Here is a 13,252-nt window from a genome sequence, read left to right as displayed (position 1 = left end):
ACTCCACAAAGGACTCCTTGCACAGCAGACCGGCAAGACGAAGAGGCCGACTACTGAATTCACCTCCAGTTGGGTGAATCGCGCGAGCGGGGGAGGAGGGAGAGGAGAAGTGCGGAGACGGAGCCCCGCGGGCGCAGGACACAGACCTAGCTCAGTGCTCGGAGCCCGCTGCTCCCGGAACTACCGCCGCTGCGGGAGAGGGAAGGACTCGGACTGCTAGGGCTCCGCTTACGGCCCACAGGGCTGAGGGGGCAGCATACAAAACCGCTGAACCCAACGCTCGCTCACGGCAGACCTCGGAGCAGAGACTGAGGGAAGAGGGCTGAAATCGGTGGTTTAAGCCCTCACTGCCGAGCGGAGAATGGAAGCCTTAGGCACGGAGACTAGCCGCCCCCTCCCTACCCTCCCAGAGCTCGCCCCGCCCCCACCTGCCCGGTGCTAGAAGCCATAAAGTAGCAGTGTCGGATCAAAGGACAGAATATTTGCAGCTCTGAGAACTGTGGACCGCAGACACAGATTCGCAGCTCAACTAGTTCCGGCAAAGGGGAGGGAGCTGTGGAAGCAGGACTGGCTGTGGTGGTGGTCACCGCCATTGCTCTGGGCCACCTCTCACAACTCACCCCGCCCCTGGCCCCACATATCTGGGCAGATCCCTGCAGGAGTAAACAGAACTGCTGAAACATACGGGCTCTGCATCTGGTGCAAAAAGAGCTTTGGAACTTCAAAAGCTCTTCGCATACCTTTCAACCTGTTGCAGAAGCCACTCCTGTAGTAGTCTAGGAAGAGAAATAGTAAATCAGTGATTGCCATGCATAACCAAGGCAACAAGATAACTGAGAAAAAAAGTGAAAAGTATCCAGAAAAGGAACTTAGAGATATGGACATTTGTGACTTAAATGACAGAGAATTCAAGATTGCAATTCTGAAAAAACTGAACGAGATGCAAGAAAACACAGAAAGGCAGTTTAATGAACTCAGAAACACAATCATAGAACACCATGAGCATTTTACAAAAGAGATTGAAATTTTGAAAAAGAACCAAATAGAATTTCTGGAGATTAAGAACTCAATAGAAGAAATTAACAATAAAATATCCAGCTTAGGTAGTAGAGTTGACCAGATGGAGGAAAGAATCAGTGACATCGAAGATAGGAACCTGGAATTTACAAAGATGGAACAAGAAAGAGACTTGAACTTAAAAGAAATGAAAGAACTCTACAAGAACTTTCTGACTCCATCAGAAAGAGCAATATAAGAATAATGGGCATACCAGAAGGAGAAGAAAGAGGGAAGGGAACAGAGAATATATTCAAACAAATCATCGATGAGAACTTCCCAAACTTGTGGAAAGAACTGGATCCTCGAATCCAAGAAGCAAATAGAACACCTAATTACCTCAATCCCAACAGGCCTTCACCAAGGCACATTGTATTGAAGCTGTCTAAAATCAATGACAAAGAAAGAATCCTCAAAGCAGCCAGGGAAAAGAAGACGGTAAATTAAAAAGGAAAGCCCATTAGATTATCATCAGATTTTTCAGCAGAAACTCTACAAGCCAGGAGGGAATGTAACCAAATATTCAAACTATTGAAAGAGAGAAATCATGAGCCAAGAATAATATATCCAGCAAAGATCTCCTTTAGATATGAAGGAGGAATAAAGACCTTTCCAGACATCCAGAAGCTGAGGGAATTTTCTAATACACGACCTGCACTACGAGAAATACTAAAGGAGGCTATTAGACCACCATCAACATGGACAACTTGTGGCAACCGAAACATAAAAAGTGGGAGTGTAAAGCCCTGAACTGGAATTAGGGAATAGAGAAGTAAGCCTACTGAAGAAAGTGGAATACTCTAGATATCAAACTTTCTTTTACATAAACTCAAGGGTAACCACTCAAAAAACATCCAGATCTAAAATATATACTGTAATAAAAGAAGAAACAGAGGGAAACATCATAGAATACCACCACACAGAAATAACAGGCAACAACAAAAAGGCAAAGGAACAATGGAGACACAGCCTTACCAGAAAACTAAAGACAGAATGACAGGAAATCCTCAAATATCAATAATCACCCTAAATGTAAATGGACTGAACTCACCAATAAAGAGACACAGGGTAGAAGATTGGATCAAAAAACTAAACCCAACCATATGCTGCCTACAAGAGACACATCTCAGCTACAAGGACAAGCATAGACTCAAAGTGAAAGGGTGGAAATTGACACTCCGAGCAAATGGTACCCAGAGAAAACAGGTGTAGCCATAATGATTTCCGATGAAACAGACTTCAGGGTGAAAAAGATAACAAGAGACAAAGATGGACATTTCATAATGGTAAAGGGGGCTATACAACAAGAAGACATAACAGTCATCAATATTTATGCCCCCAATCAGGGAGCACCGAAATATACCAAGCAACTACTAACAGAACTAAAGGGAGAAATTGACCAAAACACAATTATACTAGGGGACTTAAATACATCATTGACAGCTATGGATAGATCATCCAAACAGAAGATAAATAACGAAATCGCAGCCCTAAATGACACATTAGATGAAATGGACATAATTGACATATATACAGCACTTCATCCTAAAACATCAGACTGTACATTCTTTTCTAGTGTACATGGAACATTCTCAAGGATAGACCATATATTGGGACACAAAATCAGCCTCAGCAAATTTAAGAAGATTGAAATCATACCAAGCATATTCTCTGATCACAAAGCTTTGAAATTGGATATCAACTGCAAAAAGAAAGCAGGAAATAACACAAATACATGGAGATTAAACAACATACTTTTAAAGAATGACTGGGTCAAAGAAGAAATTAGAGGAGAGCTCAAAAGATACATAGAAACAAATGACAATGAAAATACATCCTACCAAAATTTTTGGGATGCCGCGAAAGCAGTTTTAAGAGGGAAATTTATATCATTACAGGCCTATCTCAAGAAACAAGAAAAATCCCAAATAAATAACCTCATGTAACACCTTAAAAAACTAGAAAAAGAAGAACAAGCGAAACCCAAGGTCAGCAGAAGAAAGGAAATAACAAAACTCAGAGCAGAACTAAATGAAATAGAGAAGAAAAAGACAATAGAAAAAATTAATGTGACAAAAAGGTGGTTCTTTGAAAAGATTAACAAAATCGACAAACCCTTGGCTAGACTCACTAAGATAAAAAGAGAGAAGACACTAATTAACAAAATCAGAAATGAAAAAGGGGAAGTTATCACGGACACCACAGAAATAGAAAGGATTATCCAAGAATACTATGAAGGACTATATGCCACCAAATTTAATAACTTAGAAGAAATGGACAAGTTATTAGAAACATATAGCCTTCCAAGGCTGAATCATGAAGAACTGGAAAATCTTAACAAGCCGATCACCAGTAACGAAATTGAATCAGTCATCAAAAACCTTCCCAAAATCAAAAGTCCTGGACCAGATGGCTTCACCAGTGAATTCTACCAAACCTTCAAAGAGGATCTAATACCAATCCTGCTCAAACTCTTCCAAAAAATTGAAGAAGAGTCAGTACTCCCTAACTCATTTTATGAGGCCAACATTACCCTACCAAAACCTGGTAAGGACAACACAAAAAAAGAAAACTACAGACCTATATCTCTGATGAATACAGATGCTAAAATCCTAAACAAAATTCTAGCAAATCGAATACAACAATTCATTAAAAAGATTATTCATCACGACAAAGTGGGGTTCATCCCCGGGGCACAAGGGTGGTTCAACATTCGCAAATCCATCAATGTGATACATCACATAAACAAAATAAAGGACAAAAATCATATGATTCTATCAATTGATGCAGAAAAAGCATTTGATAAGATACAACATCCATTTATGATTAAAACACTTAGTAAAATTGGTATAGAAGGAAAATACCTCAACATAATAAAGGCCATATACGACAAGCCCTCAGCTAATCCCTCAATTAATGGTGAAAAGCTGAAGCCCTTTGCTCTACGTTCAGGAACACGACAAGGTAGTCCCCTATCACCTCTGCTTTTCAACATAGTGTTGGAAGTCCTCGCCAGAGCTATCAGGCAAGAGAAAGACATAAAAGGCATCCAAATTGGGAATGAAGAAGTTAAATTGTCACTCTTTGCAGATGACATGATGCTATATATAGAAAACCCTAAAGACTCCACCAAAAAGCTATTAGAAACAATCAATGAATACAGTAAAGTGGCTGGCTACAAAATCAAGGTTCAAAAGTCCATTGCATTCCTATATGCTAACAATGAAATCTCAGAAAAAGAAATATGAAAACCAAGTCCTTTTGCAATTGCAGCAAAAAGAATCAAATACCTAGGAATAAACTTAACCAAGGATGTGAAGGATTTATATGCTGAAAAGTATAAGACATTTTTGAAAGAAATTGAAGAAGACACAAAGAAATGGAAAGACATTCCGTGCTCATGGATTGGAAGAATCAACATAGTTAAAATGGCCATATTGTGTATGGAGTACTATTCGGCGTTAAGGAAAGATGATATAGGAGCATTTGTGACAACATGGATGGATCTCGAGAGAATAATGCTAAGTGAAATAAGTCAGACAGAAAAAGCAGAGAACCCTATGATTTCACTGATATGTGGTATATAAACCAAAAAGAACAAGACAAACAAATGAGAAACAAAAACTCATAGACACAGACAATAATTTAGTGGTTACCAGAGGGTAAGGGGGTGGGGGGTGGGTGATGAGGGTAAAGGGGATCAAATATATGGTGATGGAAGGAGAACTGACTCTGGGTGGTGAACACACAATGGGATTTATAGACCATATAATACAGAATTGTACACCTGAAATCTATGTAAATTTACTAACAATTGTCACCCCAATAAAATTAAAAAAAAATGGCCATATTACCCAAAGCCATATACAGGTTTAATGCAATCCCCATTAAAATCCCAATGGCATTTTTTAAAGAAATAGAATAAAAAATGATCAGATTTGTTTGGAACCACAAAAGACCCCGAATGGCCAAAGCAATATTAAAAAAAAAGAACAATGCTGGAGGTATCACACTCCCTGATTTTTGCCTGTACTACAGGGCTACAATAATCAAAACAGCTTGGTATTGGCGGAAAAACAGACACATAGACCAATGGAATAGAATTGAGAACCCAGAAATAAAACCACATAAATATGGACAGATAATTTTTGACAAAGAAGCTAAAAACATACAATGGAGGAAAGATAGCCTCTTCAATAAATGGTGCTGGCAGAATTGGATAGCTACGTGCAAAAGAATAAACCTGGACTGCTATCTGTCACCATGTACCAAAATTAATTCAAAATGGATCAAAGACTTAAGCATAAGACCTGACACAATAAACTGCATTGAAGAAATCATAGATACTAAACTTATGGACCTTGGGTTCAAAGAGCATTTTATGAATTTGACTCCAAAGGCAATGGAAGTAAAAACTAAAATAAACGAATGTGATTATATGAAACTGAAATGCTTCTGCACAGCAAAAGAAACTATTGACAAAATAATGAGGCAACCAACTGAATGGGAGAAGATTTTCGCAAACAGTTTCTCTGATAAGGGGCTAATAACCAAAATATACAAGGAACTCATGAAGCTCAACAACAAAAAAACAAACAACCCAATTGAAAAATGGACAGAGGACCTGAAGAGACATTTCTCCAAAGAGGATATACAAATGGCAAATAGACATATGAAAAAATGCTCAACATCGCTAATCATCAGAGAAATGCAAATGAAAACCACAATGAGATATCACCTCACCCCAGTCAGAATGGCTTTCATCAACAAAACAAATAGTAACAAGTGTTGGAGAGGCTGTGGAGAAAAAGGAACTCTCATACACTGTTGGTGGGAATGCAGACTGGTGCAGCCGCTATGGAAGGCAGTGTGGAGGTTCTTCAAGGAATTACGAATAGAATTACCATATGACCCAGCAATCGCTCTCCTGGGTATCTACCCCAAAAATATAAAAGCATTTCTCTATAGAGACACGTGTGCTCCAATGTTCATTGCAGCTTTGTTTACGGTGGCCAAGACATGGAAACAACCAAAATGTCCTTCGATAGATGAATGGATAAAGAAGTTGTGGTACATATACACAATGGAATACTATTCGGCGTTAAGGAAAGATGATATAGGAGCATTTGTGACAACATGGATGGATCTTGAGAGAATAATGCTAAGTGAAATAACCCCAATAAATTTAATTTAAAAAAAATTATAGTAAAAATTTGTGAAATTGAAAAGAAAACAATAAAGAAAATTAGTGAAATTAAAATTGATACAATTGATAAACCCAGAGATAGGTTAACAAAGAAATAAAATAAAATTTCTAATATCAGAGATGAAAGAGGGTTCATCACAATTAATCACATGGAGATTAAAAGGATAATAAAAGAATACTAAGAACATTTCTATGCCCACATGTTACATAAATAGATGAAAAGGACCAATTCCTTGAAAGACACAAACTACCAAAACTCATAAATGAGAAACAATTAACTTCAATAGCCTAAAATTATTAATAAAATTGAATTAATAGTTAATATATTTCCCCAAAAGGAAGTACCAGACCAGACACAGGTGATTTCACTGCTAAAATGTACCAAATATTTAAAGAGGAAATGATAATCTCCACAATCTCTATCAGAAAATAGTCACTCATTCAAAAAACCATTGTGCTTTACTTATTCAGCCCACATAGCCCTTCCCCCAAGTCCCTGGAAATCACTCACGTTTTACTGTCTCTACAATCTTGCCATTTCCAGAATATAAGACACTGTAATTGTAAAAATAAGACAGTACTCATTTATAGCATAAAGAGTAAGCCTTAATATGAGCAAATTTAATAAAAAACACAACAATGTTATTTAGGAGTTCAGAAGATCCCAGAATGGAATGCAAAATGTGACAAAAGAATCTAAATGCATTATAAAAGTTTGAAATAGTCTCACTGAAGGAGGTGAGTGAAAAGGTGCTGACCTAAGTCACCCTGGAAATGAGTAGAGTTTATAAAACTAAAAGCAAAAGAACTGTATTTAACCATTGTGCTATGGTTGATAATGGGGCTATGAATCAACAATTGTGAAAACAGTATACATACATACTAGAATTGAATAGTTAATCAAGTGGATTGCAGAGAGTGGAAGCCAGATCTCACTGTTGGAGTGGGAGGTTACAGGGAAGGAAGCCAAAATGATCCATGTGGTTATGGATTAGAGTTAAAGACATCAGTGTGAACCAATTTTAGCTTAATAAAGACATGTATGTTTAAACATAGAATAAATATAGATAGAATTAGAAATAGAGATAGAGATATATAAATACTATACTAATGCCAGATATTAACACAGAGAGAATGATGTGGAGTATATAGGAACTCTCTGTACTATCCTCACAATAATTCTGCAAATCTAAAAGTAAGATGAAAAGTTTATTAAAAACATACTGGTTAGCAACTTGGAGAATAACTTCACATGTCATAGGAATAGTGGTTAATGGATTTGATGGCAGAGAAAATTAAGTGATAATTTTCCCCAACTTTCCTTAAACATAGAAGCACTAACCATGCTATGATGTAGGTATATATCCCAGAGATGAATCATGGAATGGTGACAAAAGCCCTGTACTATAAATTAGAAAACAGGAATATACTGCTAACTCAGTTGCTTGCCAGCTGTGGGACCTTGTGAAATCTCTCCTCTTTAAAACAAGAGTATTAAATCTGATGACCTTTGAAGCCTGTCCAGCTCAGACATTCCATCACTCTTCATTTTCTAATCTAGAAGGAAGTTCAGGCTTCTCATATATACATAACACTGATACTCCCCTCTTGAACATGGCTGTATATCTGCAAATAGGATGTTGGAGCCTATCCCAGGTAGCCACTCAAGAGTCAAGGACCTCTACAAAATGCAGGAGAGGCTTCAACCTGCCAACAAGGGGTGTAAGTTTAGAGTAGCCTCTCCATCCCCATTGTCATTTATGTAGTAGTTACTGTTGCTTCCCTGCCTATAACCACTCCATCAGGTTATTGTGCCCATTATCCAGCTGCTTTGAGTACTAGCTGCTAATAGCTCACAGTTCACCCATCTTTGGAAAATTGTGCTAACAGGAGCTGCTTTGTGCAAAGACACCTAGAAGTTTACACAGACCCTTTTCTTGGGAGTTGGCCCTGTAGGGGTTCAGAACAAGTCACCCCAAGATGTGCCTCTGTAGTATGTGGATCCTTTTAAGCTAAAGGCAACTGACATCCTACAGGCTCAAGAGAAACTTCTGCCCACTCCTTAACTAGAAGAATTTAAACTAGGGGCCTTGTCCATAATAAGGGATTGTCAGCAATAACCTTTAAAAAAAAATAAATGAAAATTTTATTAAGGATTTCAAATTACATATTTCACATTTCTAGAATTGAATAGAACCATTTTGGAATTGGAGATGGCATAGATGAACACTGATATCCCTTGAAACTCCAATTTTATTAAGAGAACAATTCCTCTGCAAACCACATCACCCTTATATAACAAGACGAAACAGTATCTACTCCTTCACTTTGGCAATAGCTATTCCCTAGAGGAATGAAAAACAAAAAAAAAGAAAAATAATGATTTTGCTACTTTAAGTTCATTAAAAATGGAATTCTATCTTTAGATTAATTATTTTTAAGTTCAGCTGTGTTCAAATGAGCTATGGGTACAAAAACAAATAAGCACAGAATATCTAATCAAAGCAACCGAAATTATTTTGAAAATGAAGAGGAAAACCATAAGGTATGTTCATGGCATTTTTCCCCTACAAACTATTGCAATTGGTTAAGGAATTACAGTAGTTAATTAAAATCTCAGGAGTAGAATGGATAGTACTACAGGAATAACAAAATATGTTCACATTTCAAGACCTTAATACTAAATTTTCATAATGGAAGCTCTATTACCGCTAAAAATGAACCTAATGTAACTTTATTAAATGCAGAAATTCTAAGTTGTCCTCAAATTTTAATTACAATCCAGTTAGTCCACTCTCATTGTCAAAGCTTTTAAGTTCACCACAAAAAAGTAACAGTAATTAGCCTGAGGTATTGTAAATGTGGCTCTACAGTCTCAAATTTAATGGCATTTTTCCCCTGAAAATTGTTTTATTTATATTTTAGTCCCATGATCTCTACAATACGATCATAACAAAAATACCTAAAAATAATCCTTAGACCTTTTGAAATAGTTGGTTATCCATCTACTTGTATTGTAATAGGAGCCACAGAGAGTGTTGCCAGACAAGATCCAGAATAAAGTATTTAACTTTTGTTTTCCAGTTTACTTATCAAACCCTGGTGTGAACAAAATGCTGAATATCATACTTGTGGTGCAAATAGGTCCAAATTACTAAGCTTCTAATAAGGTTGAGAAACATTTCACACAATTTAATTTAATGTGCCTAACATATCTGTGAGATAGTTAAGTAAATAATACTACCCATTTTAATACATAGTGAACAGAAGCATGGGTAAATAACATATACTTTAAGCAATAAAAACTGGAATTAAACATAGAGGCCTGGGGCCCTCTCTCATTCTAACCAAAGGAAATAAAACTTAACTTTTAAGTCTTTCTTTTATAAAAATATTATATCATTTAAAATCTCTCTCTCTCTCTCTCTCTCTCTCTCTCTCTCTCTCTCTCTCTCTCTCTCTCTCTTTACTTTCTTATTAGGAGATGCAGCACACCTCTTCCAAAGTTGGCACCCTTTCTTGAATATGGTCAACTGGGTACAATTCAAGCTAGGACTCCGCTTCTACCTGAATTAGTACACAATTAAATCATTATCTTGTGAGAAATAAAATTATAGTTGAAAATTTTATTTTACACTGCAAAAAGAAAACCAAGCAAACAAACAACAAAAAACTTGAAATAGGCTTGTCAAATGATGAAAATTCATCCTTTCCAGGGAAACAGAAGGTAGACCCTACCATAAAGAAAAATTGCTGGAGATCAAAAAAAAATGGCGGCGTGAGGTGAGCCTCTGTAACGCTCCCCTGGAATTTACAACGAATCGGACAACAATAACTCCACAAAGGACTCCTTGCACAACAGACAGGCAAAACGAAGAGGCCGACTACTGAATTCACCTCCAGGTGGGTGAATCGCGCGAGCGGGGGAGGAGGGAGAGGAGAAGTGCGGAGACGGAGCCGCGAGGGCGCAGGACACAGACCTAGCTCAGTGCTTCGAGCCCGCTGCGCCCGGATCTTCCGCAACTGTGGGAAAGGGAAGGACTCGGACTGCTAGGGCTCCGCTTACGGCCCACAGGGCTGAGGGGGCAGCATACAAAACCGCTGAACACAACGCTCGCTCACGGCAGACCTCGGAGCAGAGACTGAGGGAAGAGGGCTGAAATCGGTGGTTTAAGCCCTCACTGCCGAGCAGAGAACGGAAGCCTTAGGCACGGAGACTAGCCGCCCCGTCCCTACCCTCCCAGAGCTCGCCCCGCCCCCACCTGCCCGGTGCTAGAAGCTATAAAGTAGCAGTGTCGGATCAAAGGACAGAATATTTGCTGCTCTGAGAACTGTGGACCGCAGACACAGATTCGCAGCTCAACTAGTTCCGGCAAAGGGGAGGGAGCTGTGGAAGCAGGACTGGCTGTGGTGGTGGTCACCGCCATTGCTCTGGGCCACCTCTCACAACTCACCCCGCCCCTGGTGCCACCTATCTGGGCGGATCCCTGCAGGAGTAAACAGAACTGCTGAAACAAACAGGCTCTGAATCTGGTGCAGAAAGAGCTTTGGAACTCCAAAAGCTCTTCGCATACCTATCAACCTGTTGCAGAAGACACTACTGTAGATGTCTAGGAAGAGAAATAGTAATCAGTGATTGCCATGAATAACCAAGGCAACAAGATAGCTCAGAAAAAAAGTGAAAAGTCTCCAGAAAAGGAACTTAGAGATATGGACCTTTGTGATTTAAATGACAGAGAATTCAAGATCGCAATTCTGAAAAAACTGAACGAGATGCAAGAAAACACAGAAAGGCAGTTTAATGAACTCAGAAACACAATCAAAGAACACCATGAGCATTTTACAAAAGAGATTGAAATCTTGAAAAAGAACCAAATAGAATTTCTGGAGATTAAGAACTCAATAGAAGAAATTAACAATAAAATATCCAGCTTAGGTAGTAGAGTTGACCAGATGGAGGAAAGAATCAGTGACATCGAAGATAGGAACCTGGAATTTACACAGAGGGAAGAAGAAAGAGACTTGAGACTTAAAAGAAATGAAACAACTCTACAAGAACTTTCTGACTCCATCAGAAAGAGCAATATAAGAATAATGGGCATACCAGAAGGAGAAGAAAGAGGGAAGGGAACAGAGAATATATTCAAACAAATCGTCGATGAGAACTTCCCAAACTTGTGGAAAGAATTGGATCCTCGAATCCAAGAAGCAAATAGAACACCTAATTACCTCAATCCCAACAGGCCTTCAACAAGGCACATTGTATTGAAGCTGTCTAAAATCAATGACAAAGAAAGAATCCTTAAGGCAGCCAGGGAAAAGAAGACGGTAACTTACAAAGGAAAGCCCATTAGATTATCATCAGATTTTTCAGCAGAAACTCTGCAAGCTAGGAGGGAATGGAACCAAATATTCAAACTATTGAAAGAGAGAAATCATGAGCCAAGAATAATATATCCAGCAAAGATCTCCTTTAGATATGAAGGAGGAATAAAGACCTTTCCAGACATCCAGAAGCTGAGGGAATTTTCTAATACACGACCTGCACTACAAGAAATACTAAAGGAGGCTATTAGACCACCATCAACAGGGACAACTTGTGGCAACCAAAACATAAAAAGGGGGAGCGTAAAGGCCTGAACTGGAATATGGGAATAGAGAAAGTAAACGTACTGAAGAAACTGGAATACTCTAAATATCAAACTTTCTTTTACATAAACTCAAGGGTAACCACTCAAAAAACATCCAAATCTGAAATATATACTGTAATAAAAGAAGAAACAGAGGGAAACATCATAGAATACTACCATACAGAAATAACAGACAACAACAAAAAGGCAAAGAAACAATGGAGACACAGCCTTACCAGAAAACTAAAGACAGAATGACAGGAAATCCTCACATATCAATAATCACCCTAAATGTAAATGGACTGAACTCACCAATAAAGAGACACAGAGTAGCAGATTGGATCAAAAAACTAAACCCAACCATATGCTGCCTACAAGAGACACATCTCAGCTACAAGGACAAGCATAGACTCAAAGTGAAAGGGTGGAAATTGACACTTCAAGCAAATGGTACCCAGAAAAAATCAGGTGTAGCCATAATGATTTCCGATGAAACAGACTTCAGGGTGAAAAAGATAACAAGAGACAAAGATGGACATTTCATAATGGTAAAGGGGACTATACAACAAGAAGACATAACAGTCATCAATATTTATGCCCCCAATCAGGGAGCACCGAAATATACCAAGCAACTACTAACAGAACTAAAGGGAGAAATTGACCAAAACACAATTATACTAGGGGACTTAAATACATCATTGACAGCTATGGATAGATCATCCAAACAGAAGATAAATAACGAAATCGCAGCCCTAAATGACACATTAGATGAATTGGACATAATTGACATATATAGAGCACTTCATCCTAAAACATCAGACTGTACATTCTTTTCTAGTGTACATGGCACATTCTCAAGGATAGACCATATATTGGGACACAAAATCAGCCTCAGCAAATTTAAGAAGATTGAAATCATACCAAGCATATTCTCTGATCACAAAGCTTTGAAATTGGATATCAACTGCAAAAAGAAAGCAGGAAATAACACAAATACATGGAGATTAAACAACATACTTTTAAAGAACGACTGGGTCAAAGAAGAAATTAGAGGAGAGCTCAAAAGATACATAGAAACAAATGACAATGAAAATACATCCTACCAAAATTTTTGGGATGCCGCGAAAGCAGTTTTTTTTTTTTTTAATTAATTTTATTGGGGTGACAATTGTTAGTAAATTTACATAGATTTCAGGTGTACAATTCTGTATTACATCGTCTATAAATCCCAGAATAATGCTAAGTGAAACAAGTCAGACAGAAAAAGCAGAGAACCCTATGATTTCACTGATATGTGGTATATAGACCAAAAAGAACAAGACAAACAAATGAGAAACAAAAACTCATAGACACAGACAAT

The sequence above is a fragment of the Rhinolophus hipposideros genome (genome assembly GCF_964194185.1).
Source record: "Rhinolophus hipposideros genome assembly, chromosome: X".
Lineage (NCBI taxonomy): Eukaryota > Metazoa > Chordata > Mammalia > Chiroptera > Rhinolophidae > Rhinolophus > Rhinolophus hipposideros.
Note: the sequence above shows the minus strand (reverse complement) of the source record.